The following is a 14,914-nucleotide window of genomic DNA, read 5'->3' as shown; positions in this document are numbered from 1 at the left end:
TTTATAGCACTAAATGCCCAGAAGAGAAAGCAGGAAAGATCCAAAATTGACACCCTAACATCACAATTAAAAGAACTAGAAAAGCAACAGCAAACACATTCAAAAGCTAGCAGAAGGCAAGAAATAACCAAAATCAGAGCAGAACTGAAGGAAATAGAGACACAAAAAACCCTTCAAAAAATTAATGAATCCAGGAGCTGGTTTTTTGAAACGATCAACAAAATTGATAGACCGCTAGCAAGACTAATAAAGAAAAAAAGAGAGAAGAATCAAATAGATGCAATAAAAAATGATAAAGAGGATATCACCACTGATCCCACAGAAATACAAACTACCATCAGAGAATACTACAAACACCTCTGTGCAAATAAACTAGAAAATCTAGAAGAAATGGATAAATTCCTCAACACATACACTCTCGCAAGACTAAACCAGGAAGAAGTTGAATCTCTGAATAGACCAATAACAGGAGCTGAAATTGTGGCAATAATCAATAGCTTACCAACCAAAAAAAGTCCAGGACCAGATGGATTCACAGCCGAATTCTACCAGAGGTACAAGGAGGAGCTGGTACCATTCCTTCTGAAACTATTCCAATCAATAGAAAAAGAGGGAATCCTCCCTAAACTCATTTTATGAGGCCAGCATCATCCTGATACCAAAGCCGGGCAGAGACACAACCAAAAAAGTGAATTTTAGAGACCAATATCCTTGATGAACATTGATGCAAAAATCCTCAATAAAATACTGGCAAACAGAATCCAGCAGCACATCAAAAAGCTTATCCACTATGATCAAGTTGGCTTCATCCCTGGGATGCAAGGCTGGTTCAATATACGCAAATCAATAAATGTAATCCAGCATATAAACAGAACCGAAGACAAAAACCACATGATTATCTCAATAGATGCAGAAAAGGCCTTTGACAAAATTCAACAATGCTTCATGCTAAAACCTCTCAAGAAATTAGGTGTTGATGGGACGCATCTCAAAATAATAAGAGCTATCTATGACAAACCCACAGCCAATATCATACTGAATGGGCAAAAACTGGAAGCATTCCCTTTGAAAACTGGCACAAGACAGGGATGCCCTCTCTTACTACTCCTATTCAACATAGTGTTGGAAGTTATGGCCAGGGCAATTAGGCAGGAAAAGGAAATAATGGGTATTCAATTAGGAAAAGTGGAAAGTTTGAGATTTTCTCTTTATGTTTATTAGTCCTCCGGGTTTCTTTAAATTCTTCATAGCCCTTGCTAGTTTCTTTTGGAATGTTTCTATTTTTCACGTTAAATTGCAAGAGGTTTTAAAATATTATCTATATTATTCGGTCATCAGTTTTAGACATTTCAAATAGCTTTTCTCAATCTATTTTTACGCAGCTTATATATACTCATTATAGTAAATCCAGGCAATAAAGCCATTTGAATAGAATTGCCTTTTCTTGAATAATGAGAATGTAAAGAATATTGCTTGTTGGCTGCTGAATAATCAGCATACTGTAAAGAGTCAGGATCAAAATATGTAATCTACAATATGCATTTTTAATATGTGAATGTGGATTGTAAGCAGAATCACCTTTAGAGACAGAAGAGAGGGTCCATGCCCTGGGCTTTATGCTCTAGGAATCTCACTGTTGCTCTCCTTCAGCTGAACCCTTCCCCATGGAGTAAGGAGTCCCTGTGTCCAGAACAGCTGCCAAACCCAAGCCTGACATCTCCTTCTAGTCCATATTCTGGACATTTGTGATCTTGGTGTTTGCTGTCCAAATTGTCCCAAGTACTATTTCAAGGCCTAAGCAGCCCTCTTCCCTGAAACCATGCTAAAGAAAGGCTGTGGCACAGATGAGGGCACTTCCAGCTTTGCAGAATGGCCACATAGAGGTGGATAGAGGTTGGATTTGAGGCCCTCATAGTGCAATGGAGTTGGGAGTATAAAGAAGAGAGTGTAGGCCTGGGTTAGGGCTTGAGGGATATCTTTACACCACCATTTCTTTGGTGAAAATTACAGGGCTTAGAATTTGAAAAATTCCAAGAATTTCAAATTCTAAGACCCATTTCCAGGTCATTATGAAGATATCAATTCATTTTATTGTATACTTTATTACTTTAATTTATAACATTTAAATATGTACTCATTTGGGTTGTTAAGTTCAATTTATACCTACAATTCTACTATACCTATCTCTAGATAATAGATTTTCTTCTCAACATATGGTATTTTAGTTTGTTGGAATTCCAAACGTTATAATTAATTAACTGCAAGTCCAATGATTATACTTGTGAATTCTCTGAAATATTTAAAGAAAAGCGAATTATAATATTACACAGGTTTTTTCAGAAAATTTAGAAGGGGTCACTTCCAAGTTTATTTTATAAGAATATAATAAGAATTATATTGTTTTTATAAGAATATAAAATATTGTATAAGAATATTTATAAGACTAGAATAAGAATTTATTTAGAAAAATGAATATGATGTGAAAATTTGACAATGATAATGTATTTTTAAAATTTTTACCAATATCTCTCCCCATAGGGAAAAATCTAAATTTCAAGCATGAACAAAGTTCCACTTAGAGAGGGCCCCTCTAGCATTGCAACTCAGTTTTGAAGAGGTGGTACTCAGGTGGCGCTTGCGTCTAAGGAGAGGGCCCATAGCACTGGAATCCAAGGTTTGAAAGAGGAGACACTGCTGCTAAGGAACAAACCACTTTTTTGGTGGGGATCTAGGTCCCTGAGAAGAGAGTGCTGCTGCTATGCCAGCAAATAGAAACTATAGTTGCCACCGAGGGGACTCTGGAGTGCTGTTTACAGAAACTTTGAGCTTCTATGAGTCTTCCAGGGAAAAAAAAGGGGGGCGGGGTGGTGGTGGAAAGTAGTCCCTCTCACCTTACTGTTTGTCATTGCTCATAGAAGAGAAACATAGCCTGCAGAGTCCAATTTCCAGCATCACAAACAGAATAGAGAAGGTTAAATACGTAAATAAAAGGCAATAAGTTAATAATTAACAAAACATATGGAGGAACTAGGATACTCACAACAATGGTGAAAAAAAGAACAATGGTGAAGGATTTAGAATAACTGATTAAAAGACTTACTATAAAGCTATATAATCAAGAAAGCAGGTTATTGACATAAGGCTAGATATTTTAATAAATTAAATGAAATTGAGAGTCCAGAAACAGACCAAGGCATATATGGTATTTTTATTTGGATAATGTATGCGAAAAGTTGAACCTCAACCTCCCCCTCCTTTTTTTTTTTTTTTTTTTTTTTTTTTTTGAGTTGGAGTTTTTGCTCTGTTGCCCAGGCTGGAGTACAAGGGTATGATCTCGGCTCACTGCAACCTCCACCTCCTAGGTTCAAGCGATTCTCCTGCCTCAGCCTCGCGAGTAGCTGGGGCTACAGGCACCCGCCACCATGCCCAGCTAATTTTTGTACTTTTAGTAGAGACGAGGTTTCGCCATGTTGGCCAGGCTGGTCTGAAGCTCTTGACCTCAGGTGATCCACCCGCCTTGGCCTCCCAAAGTGCTAGGATCACAGGCATGAGCTACCACGCCCAGCCCACAACCTCTACTTTACACCTTACACAAAAAGTAACTTGAGGTGGCTTATATAGCTGGACTTAAAAATTAAACTAAACAAAGCTTCTAATATTTTCGAGACCTAGAAATAGGCAAATAGTTCTTAGAGAGGAAACAAAAACCAACTAATTAAAAGATAATTAGTTGGCCTTCTTCAAATTTAAAAAAATGGATGAACCCAAGGGTTCTGTTAAGATATGAAACTGCAGGTCATAGACCGGTACAATGTTTGCAATACATATATCTGGCAAAGAACATTTTTCAGAACATATAATGAAAGTTTACAACTAAGCAAACAAATAACAAAGAAAACAGCCAATTGAAAAATGGAAACAGACTACAAGGGAGAATTCACAACAAAAGATACAGGAATGGGTAATGGACACAGGAAAGACCTTCAAGAAGATTAGCCATAAGGAAAATGTTAATGAAAATCTCAGTGAGTTACCATTTCATGTTTACCGAATTAACTCAAATTTAAAAGACTGACTACTCCAAATATTGGTGAGAACAGGACATAGATCCACTGGAGCTCTCATACATTGCTGGTAGGTGTATAAAATGGCAAATGTATCTTGAAAATTATTTGTCATTTTCTCATACAGTTAAATATAAATCAAAGCTACCAAACAGAAATTCTACTCCCGGAATCCATATAATGGCTACTCCACTAGCGATTCTTCTGTATAGCAGATGCTTTTCAGTGTTCTGGGGCTTGTAATGTGGGATTCCACCAAAATGTACAGGAATATTTATACCTGCCTTATTCTTAATAGCTGAAAACTTGAGAAACAATTAAATTTCCAGTGCATTTCACTTAATGTAAATTTTACCTTAATTAAAATAAAGATTTTAAACAAAAGTATGATCTCATTACAAATATAAAATCTGACTACCTCTTCTTTATTCTTATCCAGGCGACTAAGATATTTCTTCTTCATACAGAAAAACATTTTCTTCTTGCTGATAATCTTATTCAAAATCAATTCGATGTTGTTAAAGGACAGTTAACCATGAAATTACTTAAATATTTGTCATAAATGAGAGGGAAACAAGTAATGTGGACATTTGAGTTACTTCAGCTGTACCAATTTTATTCCAATTTCACCTTGCTCAATCCTGATATGAAGTTGTCAGATTGAAGTCTGAGAATAAAAAATTTGTGGATCCCTCTTAGCAGACTAAAAAGTGGGTGTGTAGCCATCATAACAGCAGGAAACAACCTTAAATTGGACCAGCATCCACCCAATAAATGATTGCTGGAGAATCTGGACCACTGGAGCACTCATCCCTTCAGATGAGTTTGAATTTGTCAAGACGGATTTCTTTCATTAAAAAAAAACTCAGGATTTTCGCACGATGTTCATCAAGGATATTGGTCTGAAATTTTTTGTTGTGTCAGGGACATGGATGAAGCTGGAAACCATCATTCTCAGCAAACTGACACAGGAACAGAAAACCAAACACCTCATGTTTACACTCATAAGTGGAAGTTGAACAATGAGAACACATGGACACAGGGAGGGGAACATCACACACTGGGGCCTGTTGGGGGGTGCGAGCTAGGGGAGGGATAGCATTAGGAGAAATACCTAATGTGGATTATGAGTTGATGGATGCAGCAAACCACCATGGAACACGTATACCTTTGTAACAAACCTACACGTTGTGCACATGTATCCCAGAACTTAAAGTATAATAATAAAGAAAAAGAAAAAGTTAGGCTGGGTGCAGTAGCTCATGTCTGTAATCCCAGCATTTTGGGAGGCCAAGGCGGGCAGATCATCTGAGGTCAGGACTTCGAGACCAGCCTGGCCAACATGGTGAAACCCCGTCTCTAATAAAAACACAAAAATTAACCAGGCGTGATGGCTCGCGCCTGTAATCCCAGCTACTTGGCAGGCTGAGGCAGGAGAATCGCTTGAACCTGGGAGGCGGAGGTTGCAGTGAGCCGAGATTGTACCACTGCACTCCAGCCTGGGCAACAAGAGCGAAACTCCATCTCAAAAAAATAAAAATAAAATAAAATAAAAACATTCCCTCCCCTCCCAGCCAAAGAAAGGAACAGTATAAAATTAATCTAATGCTCTGGAACAACATGCACAGATATCTACCATGTATTTACTGAAGGTAGAAAGGGCTTGAGAAGTAAAAATGGGTAGTTAGCCTTTCTCATTATTGTTTCTTCTTTCAAGTAACCCTGGCTGAGCCCTCAGTTCTGGACAAAAAGTGTGGAAATATTTTCCATTAAATATAAATCCCACCTCAAGTTCAATAATTCAAATCATTTTTTCTTCTTCTTAATAACTCTCATAATTCTTAAAAGCATCCATTATACAGAAAAATCCCTAATTGAGTTTCCATGTGGAAAGATATCTAAAAGCTCACTGGGAACACATGCATTGTTATAGCAAAAATTGCACTGTGTAAATATTGGTCAATACTAACAACTTATAAAACACTTGGTTTATCTAAAAACATATAATTAAAGGTGCCCCTATTGAAGTTTGGAGGAAAAAATCCTAGTCCCTGGAAATTTTCTGTTTTAATCCATTAAAGCTTTAGTATTTTATGAAATAATGTAATTATTTTCAAGGGATATAGAACATTTTTAAGATTTTAAAAATTGGAGAAATCATAGAATCAAAGCAAACTCATGTAAATCTCTGTTCAGGTGGGGAAGGATAATAAAGCGTAATTCAGAATTGAAAGGAATAGCATTCACAATTAAACGAGTTAAAATTTATTACTTTTTGGAAATTTATTTTAAAAAATAACCACATACTTGAAGAGTCCCAGGGAAATGAGAAATCTTGATGAAAAATCTTCATAATAAAACTGTCTCTATGGATAATATTACCTTCTTCTGACTTCCCTTGTTAAATACTTAATATTATGCCACTTTCTGCTCAGTGCAAAAATTTAAAATTTCTTCAAAGAAATAGGATAATATACAGCACATGCAGTTGCTTAAGGCATTTATTCATCTCCTCAGAACAAGGTAGAAGGGGGCATACAAATATATATCATGTTAACATAACAGGAAAATATATCTAAAATTTGGCAAGTAAATTAAGGGTACTTTAGATTGGAATTTATTTTCACTATGAGTTAACAAAAAATTTTTAATAATGAGTAAACAACAGATTACATTACATTTCCAAAAAATGAAATTTTACTGAAAGATTGAAAGCATATATCCCAATTATCATCAATAATTATGCTAAGATATTACACCTTGTGTAAAAAATCTCCCATATCCCATAAATATAAACACCTATCATTTACCCATAAATTGAAAATATACAAAATGATGCTATAGGTAAACCTGATAAACTGTGATATTAATATTGGATAAAAATTTACCTTATTTATTTATTGGAGATGATTATTTAAATGTATTCATTTTAGAATTTTGTACATATTTATTGACTCTAAATATGTCTTTCCAAAATAAAGGCTAGGTAATGATTCTCTATTTCAGTGGTACCAAATGCACACTTAAATTCCATGAACATATACTGCACACTTATAAAGTGTTGAGACATACTCAAGATTCAATAAGAAGACCAATTACTTAAAAAGATTGCCTTTTTTCTTGTAAATTTGTTGGAGTTCATTGTAGATTCTGGATATTAGCCCTTTGTCAGATGAGTAGGTTGCGAAAATTTTCTCCCATTTTGTAGGTTGCCTGTTCACTCTGATGGTAGTTTCTTTTGCTGTGCAGAAGCTCTTGAGTTTAATTAGATCCCATTTGTCAATTTTGGCTTTTGTTGCCATTGCTTTTGGTGTTTTAGACATGAAGTCCTTGCCCATGCCTATGTCCTGAATGGTAATGCCTAGGTTTTCTTCTAGGGTTTTTATGGTTTTAGGTCTAACATTTAAGTCTTTAATCCATCTTGAATTGATTTTTGTATAAGGTGTAAGGAAGGGATCCAGTTTCAGCTTTCTCCATATGGCTAGCCAGTCAAAAAGTGGGCAAAGGACATGAACAGACACTTCTCAAAAGAAGACATTTATGCAGCCAAAAAACACATGAAAAAATGCTCACCATCACTGGCCATCAGAGAAATGCAAATCAAAACCACAATGAGATACCATCTCACACCAGTTAGAATGGCAATCATTAAAAAGTCAGGAAACAACAGGTGCTGGAGAGGATGTGGAGAAATAGGAACACTTTTATACTGTTGGTGGGACTGTAAACTAGTTCAACCCTTGTGGAAGTCAGTGTGGCGATTCCTCAGGGATCTAGAACTAGAAATTCCATTCGACCCAGCCATCCCATTACTGGGTATATACCCAAAGGACTATAAATCATGCTGCTATAAAGACACATGCACACGTATGTTTATTGCGGCATTATTCACAATAGCAAAGACTTGGAACCAAGCCAAATGTCCAACAATGATAGACTGGATTAAGAAAATGTGGCACATATACACCATGGAATACTATGCAGCCATAAAAAATGATGAGTTCACGTCCTTTGTAGGGACATGGATGAAACTGGAAATCATGATTCTCAGTAAACTATCACAAGAACAAAAAACCAAACACCGCATATTCTCACTCATAGGTGGGAATTGAACAATGAGAACACATGGACACAGGAAGGGGAACATCACACTCTGGGGACTGTTGTGGGGTGGGGGGAGGGGGGAGGGATAGCATTGGGAGATATACCTAATGCTAGATGACGAGTTGGTGGGTGCAGCGCACCAGCATGGCACATGTATACATATGTAACTTACCCGCACATTGTGCACATGTACCATAAAACCTAAAGTATAATAATAATAATAATAATAATAATAATAATAATAATAAAAGAAAAAAGAAAAAATAAAAAAAAAGACAAAAAAAAAGATTGCCTTTTAATCACATATCAAAAAAATTCTGCTTTTATACACAATAGCTGATATATTCATATACTAAAGCCAATGACAAGCACTTTGTAATTTTTTACTTAATCTTTAAAGCAATGTCATTATGTAGGTTCTTATTCTATACCAATTTTGTTGGTATAGATGAATAAACTGAAGCTTGAAAGTTGTTAAAAGCTACTCAAGGATAAGACTAGTGGGAGATAAAGGTGAGATTCAAATCCAGATCTTTGTTATTCTCTGCATTAGTTTTCTACTGCTGCTATAAAAAATTGTCACATATTTACTGGCTTAAAATAATACAAATCTTATAGTTCTGTAGGTTTAAATTCCTGCATGTGTCTCAGCAGGTTAAAATAAAGTTGTTAGCAGGACTGTGTTACTTTCTTGGCGTCCTAGGAGAAACTGTTCCTTTGTTTTTTTTTCTGCTTCCATAGAGTGAACACATACATTCTTTGGATTTCTGGCCCCCTTTGCTTTTTTCTGACTTGTATTTTGTAGCCACATCTCTCTCTGACTCTCCAATTCTGCTTTTTTCTTCTACTTGTGAGAACACTTGTGATTATTCAGGATAATCTTTCTATTTTAATATCAATGAATTAGCAACCTTAATTCCATCTGCAACCTTAATTCCCCTTTGCCATGTAATGTAACATATTCATAGTTCCAGGAAGTGGAATATAGACATCTTTGGAGAGGCCATTACTCTGCCTACCATACTTGAAACCATTCTCTTAATCATTATACACAGTGCTTCTTGACCTAGCCCATATGTGGTAATGGTGACACTTGTAAAATGATACCAAGGGATTTCCCATTTAAGATGCAAGAAAACATGATAGTCATTTCTTGATTGTCTTTAAGTTATCTTCAGATAGGTTTTAAGCCTTGGTCAACTTAAATTTTCTACTAAAAACCTTATTTCACAAATCAAATATTTTTTTCTCTTGACAAGTATTAAAAGGAAGGAGATAGAAAGATGCTCAAATAGTCACCCACAGCAGGTAGACTAAGTGCAATTTTCAGTATGAACAAAGTCCTATTTCTAAGAAAAGAGTCACTAGGGTTTCACTTCTCTAATGTTCATTTCTGGATTATTCATGTAGACACCCTCCTATAAAGTAGTTCGAATAAATATAAATATACCCAGTAGGCAGACCTGTATAAATAAAAACAGAAAACTCCATATTATAGGGATATGCACAAAGAATATAAGTTTGTATGGTGCAGCCATGCTACACTAGAGAAATGGGATTTGTGAAAATACATTGTGCCATCAAAAAATAAATCAAGTTGTCATAATAAAAGAAAATGCCAATTGAGCAGCCCTGCTTTAATTTTATGTTAACTGTACATGAAAAAGAGATGTTTAAGTTTTAAAAATTGAATTGTCAAATGAAGTGTAATAGTATCATAGAAGATTGAGAGGTGAATATTCAGAAATTATCTAGCCAATTCAAATTCCTAAGTATTACAGTGTTTATTGTACTTGCTGGATGATTTCTGCATGTAAAATTAAGTGTTATAAGAACGTGTTAAATCCTAGGAGAAGTAATAATTGTCAAACACAATCACAAACGAACTTGAAAATAGTTATCATGTGGTATGGTTAAAGAGAACCTGATGATGTAAACCAGCACGCTCAAATTAGCTATGTGATATTGAACCACTGCAGAACTTCTCTGTCACCTGTTTACTACCTGTAAATGTAGGGGGTTAGACTTTAGTGGTTCTCAAACATCAGTATGCCTCAGAATCACTAATAAAGCTTGTTAGCACCCAGACTGCTGGTCTCCAGCCCTAGAATTTCTATCACAGCTCTGGAGTGGGGCTCAGAAATCCACATTTTTAACAAGTTCTCTAGTGATGCTGATGCTGATGCTGCTAATCAAAGGCCTCTCTTGAGGCGTAGCAATAAATTAGTGAATTCTTTCAGTGGTTGGTAGAAGGCGTCAGAACCACTGCATATGCATTATCCTCCCACCCTTTCTTTCCCTTTGTCCCTTCTCTTAGTGATTGCATTATCCTCCCACCCTTTCTTTCCCTTTGTCCCTTCTCTTAGTGATTCTTGTGGTCTTTCATACTCTTCTAAGAATCAGTGGGTGATGTGATCATTTTAGCAAAATAGTTATTTAAGTCTACGTTCATACTTGAATTATTTGTGGAAATATTTTCAAAGAAAGAAAGGAAAAGAAAAAGAGAAAAGACAAAATTTTCATTTGCACAGAGTTCTTACCATATGTGCCTTGAACTGTAATAGATGAGAAATGAAAACTGTAAGAATTATAAAAATTCTACTATAAAAAGTTTAATAGGTGACTGAATGCCATAAGAAGGACAAATGTCATAGTGACAGAAAATAAACAGAAGAAAGCAGATCTTAGAGTAATTAAGAAATTTAGTTCATCCTCTTTAAAAAAGAAAGTGTGTGACAAGCAAGGATTAGCAGGAAAACTTTGGAAGTTCCAAATTCAAACAGTAAACCAATTGAATAGAATGCACAAAGCATCTTAGAAGCAACTTAATGACACTGTATAAATGGCAATAGTCATCAAGATAGGAACACTGCAAATGACACACATCGAACCCTCTCAAAGTCTCATTCTGGTTTCAAAAAATGTGGTCTCTATGGCAGCTCCTTAACAACGGTGCATCTGCTATGCATTAGCACTCTAAGGTGAGTCTCAATGGAGCACATAGTGATCTGCAGAGCCCCGTGAAAATGCGACTGATTTGAAGTCTGAAAATATCTAACGTATAGCGAATAAACAGTCCTCAACTTCTACCATTTGTAAGGGGCAGAAATACCAAAATATGCTTCCAATTGATGAGTCAAGTATGAGAAAAAGTACTGTATTTATTTGAATAGAAAAATTCTTGAGTTTTCATCCTAAGTGGGGAAGAAGAAAATAATGACAATGTTTTAAACAAGGTGAACTCGATACAATAATGCAGCCCTAATGAATTTTACATGTAAGACTTTTGTAGCATTCCTAAGATCACCATGGCAGCTTCTCATTAGTGTCTTTCTGTGGTTACCAAGCAATCTCAGTAACAAAATATTGTGCTGAAGTAGCAGGCCAAGCACATCAAGGCATGCAAACTTCTTCATTTTTAAATTACAAATTTAGAAAAATGTATTTGTGTAGACCCAGGAAAGAACCATTTCATGTATCAGGGAGTTTTCCAGATACATAAAGACCACTACACATTCTCTACAGTTTCCTCAGCCACATCTGTATGTTTAACTACAAATAGAAGAAAAGTTATGAGAGGAACATGGTTCTTCTTTAATTTAGTGTATTCTGGATAGAAAAGACTTAAACGTCAGTAGGGAGAAAAAAGAGAAACATTTCCGTAGAAATGAAGGAATAAAAGTTTATGAAAATTGTCTAAATTTTTTCTAATTGTCTACAACAATTTTCTGATGTGTAAATAATTAATGCATCACTTAAATAACATGACAAAAACACTTTAAATAGTTGAATTATTAGCAATCATCAACATCAATCCCTTGGGAATAACATCCAAGGGCTTGACTTAAATTATGAATGAGTTATATCTATTTATTTATTTATAGTCTCATTTATTATTTTCCAGTAATCTCATTCTAAAATAATCTGTGAACGGTACACACCATAAAGTTGATTTAAATCCTCCTGTGAAAGGAGAAAGTCTAATATATATAGTAAATTCTATAATTAGGGAATATTATAATTTTAATACTGAACATTTTAATGGATAACTTCCCTTGGGATTCCTTTCCAATTCCCCTTGGTTATTCCTGAATCTCAATAAAGGTTAGACCCACGCCCAGAAAAATATACTCATCTTATTTCACTCTAGTCTTACAGTCTACTTGCTGATGTCATCCTGCTACTGCCCATAACTTAGTTGCTTTAGTGCTCTGGGAAAAATGATCCTTCCGCGCAACTGTTGCCACCTACAACTGTTTAAGTGTGTGCTAACACATATCCATATTCTCTTTCAGTATCTCTCATATTCTACCACTGTGTATATCCATGCATTCACTGAACTCCCTGAGAGTTTTCATACTAATTTAAACTCAACTGGTAATCAACTCATTAAACTCTTTTTACCCATCATTGGCCATCAGAGAAATGCAAATCAAAACCACAATGAGATATCATCTCACACCAGTTAGAATGGCAATCATTAAAAAGTCAGGAAACAACAGGTGCTGGAGAGGATATGGAGAAATAGGAACACTTTTACACTGTTGGTGGGACTGTAAACTAGTTCAACCCTTGTGGAAGTCAGTGTGGCGATTCCTCAGGGATCTAGAACTAGAAATACCATTTGACCCAGCCATCCCATTACTAGGTATACACCCAAAGGATTATAAATCATGCTGCTATAAAGACACGTGCACACGTATGTTTATTGTGGCACTATTCACAACAGCAAAGACTTGGAACCAACCCAAATGTCCAACAATGATAGACTGGATTAAGAAAATGTGGCACATATACACCATGGAATACTATGCAGCCATGAAAAATGATGAGTTCATGTCCTTTGTAGGGACATGGATAAAATTGGAAATCATCATTCTCAGTAAACTATCGCAAGGACAAAAAACCAAACACCGCATATTCTCACTTATAGGTGGGAATCGAACAATGAGAACACATGGACACAGGAAGGGGAACATCACACTCTGGGGACTGTTGTGGGGTGGGGGGAGGGGGGAGGGATAGCTTTAGGAGATATACCTAATGCTAAATGACTGACGAGTTAATGGGTGCAGCACACCAGCATAGCACATGTATACATATGTAACTAACCTGCACATTGTGCACATGTACCCTAAAACTTAAAGTATAATAATAATAATAAAAAAATAAAACATTTTATTCAACTTTAAAAATAAAAAAATTCTTTTTACCCTGCCAGCCTAATTCCTTTGATTCCTTTACTTCCCAGCCTCTACTACATTTTGTCTTTGCCTGTAGGAGGATTTTAATTGCAATGGGAGTCACATCACCTTCATCGTTCTTCAATATTACTCTCTCTTTTCCAGGAAACCCCTATTAGTACTTATAGTTTACAAATCAGGCATTCATATATAACATAACATCCTGTACATCAAAATATCAAAGTTCTTTGGAAGTAGCAATTTTCTCTTTTTGGAGGAGAAAAGTGAAGGAGTTCAATGTGTCTAGAAGATGAAACTGAGCAGAACATACCTGATGTCCTTATGGGAAAAGAAACTATCAAGTCTGAACAAAAATAGATATAAAACTTCCACCTTCCTTCAGCTTAACAAGGGTAAAGTGAGTTCTGAACACAAAGACAAAGCACAATGGATTATCTCAAGTTTTATCTGAAGTGATGAGGAGATGTTACTCAATATTGAAAATGTGGCAAATCTACTACAAATGATTACCAAGAAAGAAGATAACAAATGTTCAAAATATGGTTTTGTTGTTCCAATATAAAGTAAAAAAAAAAAATCAAAGTATTACACATTAAAGTTGCCCCACCATATCTTGAGTTACTCATAGGTGGATTCATCCAACTGCAGATTAAAAAAATTTGGAAAAAAAAAGTATTTGTACTGAACATGTAAAGACATTTTTCTTCTCACTATTCTCTAAACAATAGCGTGTAACAACAACTTACATAACTATTACATTGTATTAGGTATTATAAATAATCTAGGGATTATTTCAAATATACATGAGGATATGCATAGGCTATATGCAAATACTATGCCATTGTATATCACAGACTTAAGCATCTGTGAATTTTGGTATCCAAGGGACGTTCTGAAACCAATCCCTCACAGATACCAAGGGATAACTGTAATATTTTGTATTATTATACTTAGTTCCTATAAACCCTTCAGTTAATATTATAACTATTCATGTAATTATCATTATACATAAAAACAAAATTAATTATTAGTGGCTTAGTTCTGACAGTTATAGAAATAAAATATTTTTCATATATTAGATCATTATTATGTAGAAATATTTGGTGAATACATTATTAGATGGCATTTGTCACAAATTAAAATCCAAGCAGGTTTCCAACTAGAAAAGATATGTCAATGTGCTTTGAGATTATTATTTTACCATGTTATTTCGAAAAATTTGATGATTAACAGAAGTGTTAATAATTTGTCATCACAAATAGAAGTAAATATGCTAACTTTCTAATTAGCAACATATCCAACTCAGACTTTTTGAAGATCATTAAGTTAACTTCACAAATAGGTCTCCTGATGGATATATGCAATAGCTGGATATGTGGATGGCTAAACTGGGGGGAAAACTGCATCCATAGAAAAATAGTATCAAAGGCTTTTTTTATTTTTATTTTTTTGAGACAGGGTCTCACTCTGTTGCCAACGCTGGAGTGCAGTTGTGCTATCTCAGTTCACTGCACCCTCTGCATCTCAGACTCAAGCAATACT

This window comes from Pongo abelii, chromosome 4 (assembly GCF_028885655.2).
Source record: "Pongo abelii isolate AG06213 chromosome 4, NHGRI_mPonAbe1-v2.0_pri, whole genome shotgun sequence".
Classification (NCBI taxonomy): Eukaryota; Metazoa; Chordata; class Mammalia; order Primates; family Hominidae; genus Pongo; species Pongo abelii.
Note: the sequence above shows the minus strand (reverse complement) of the source record.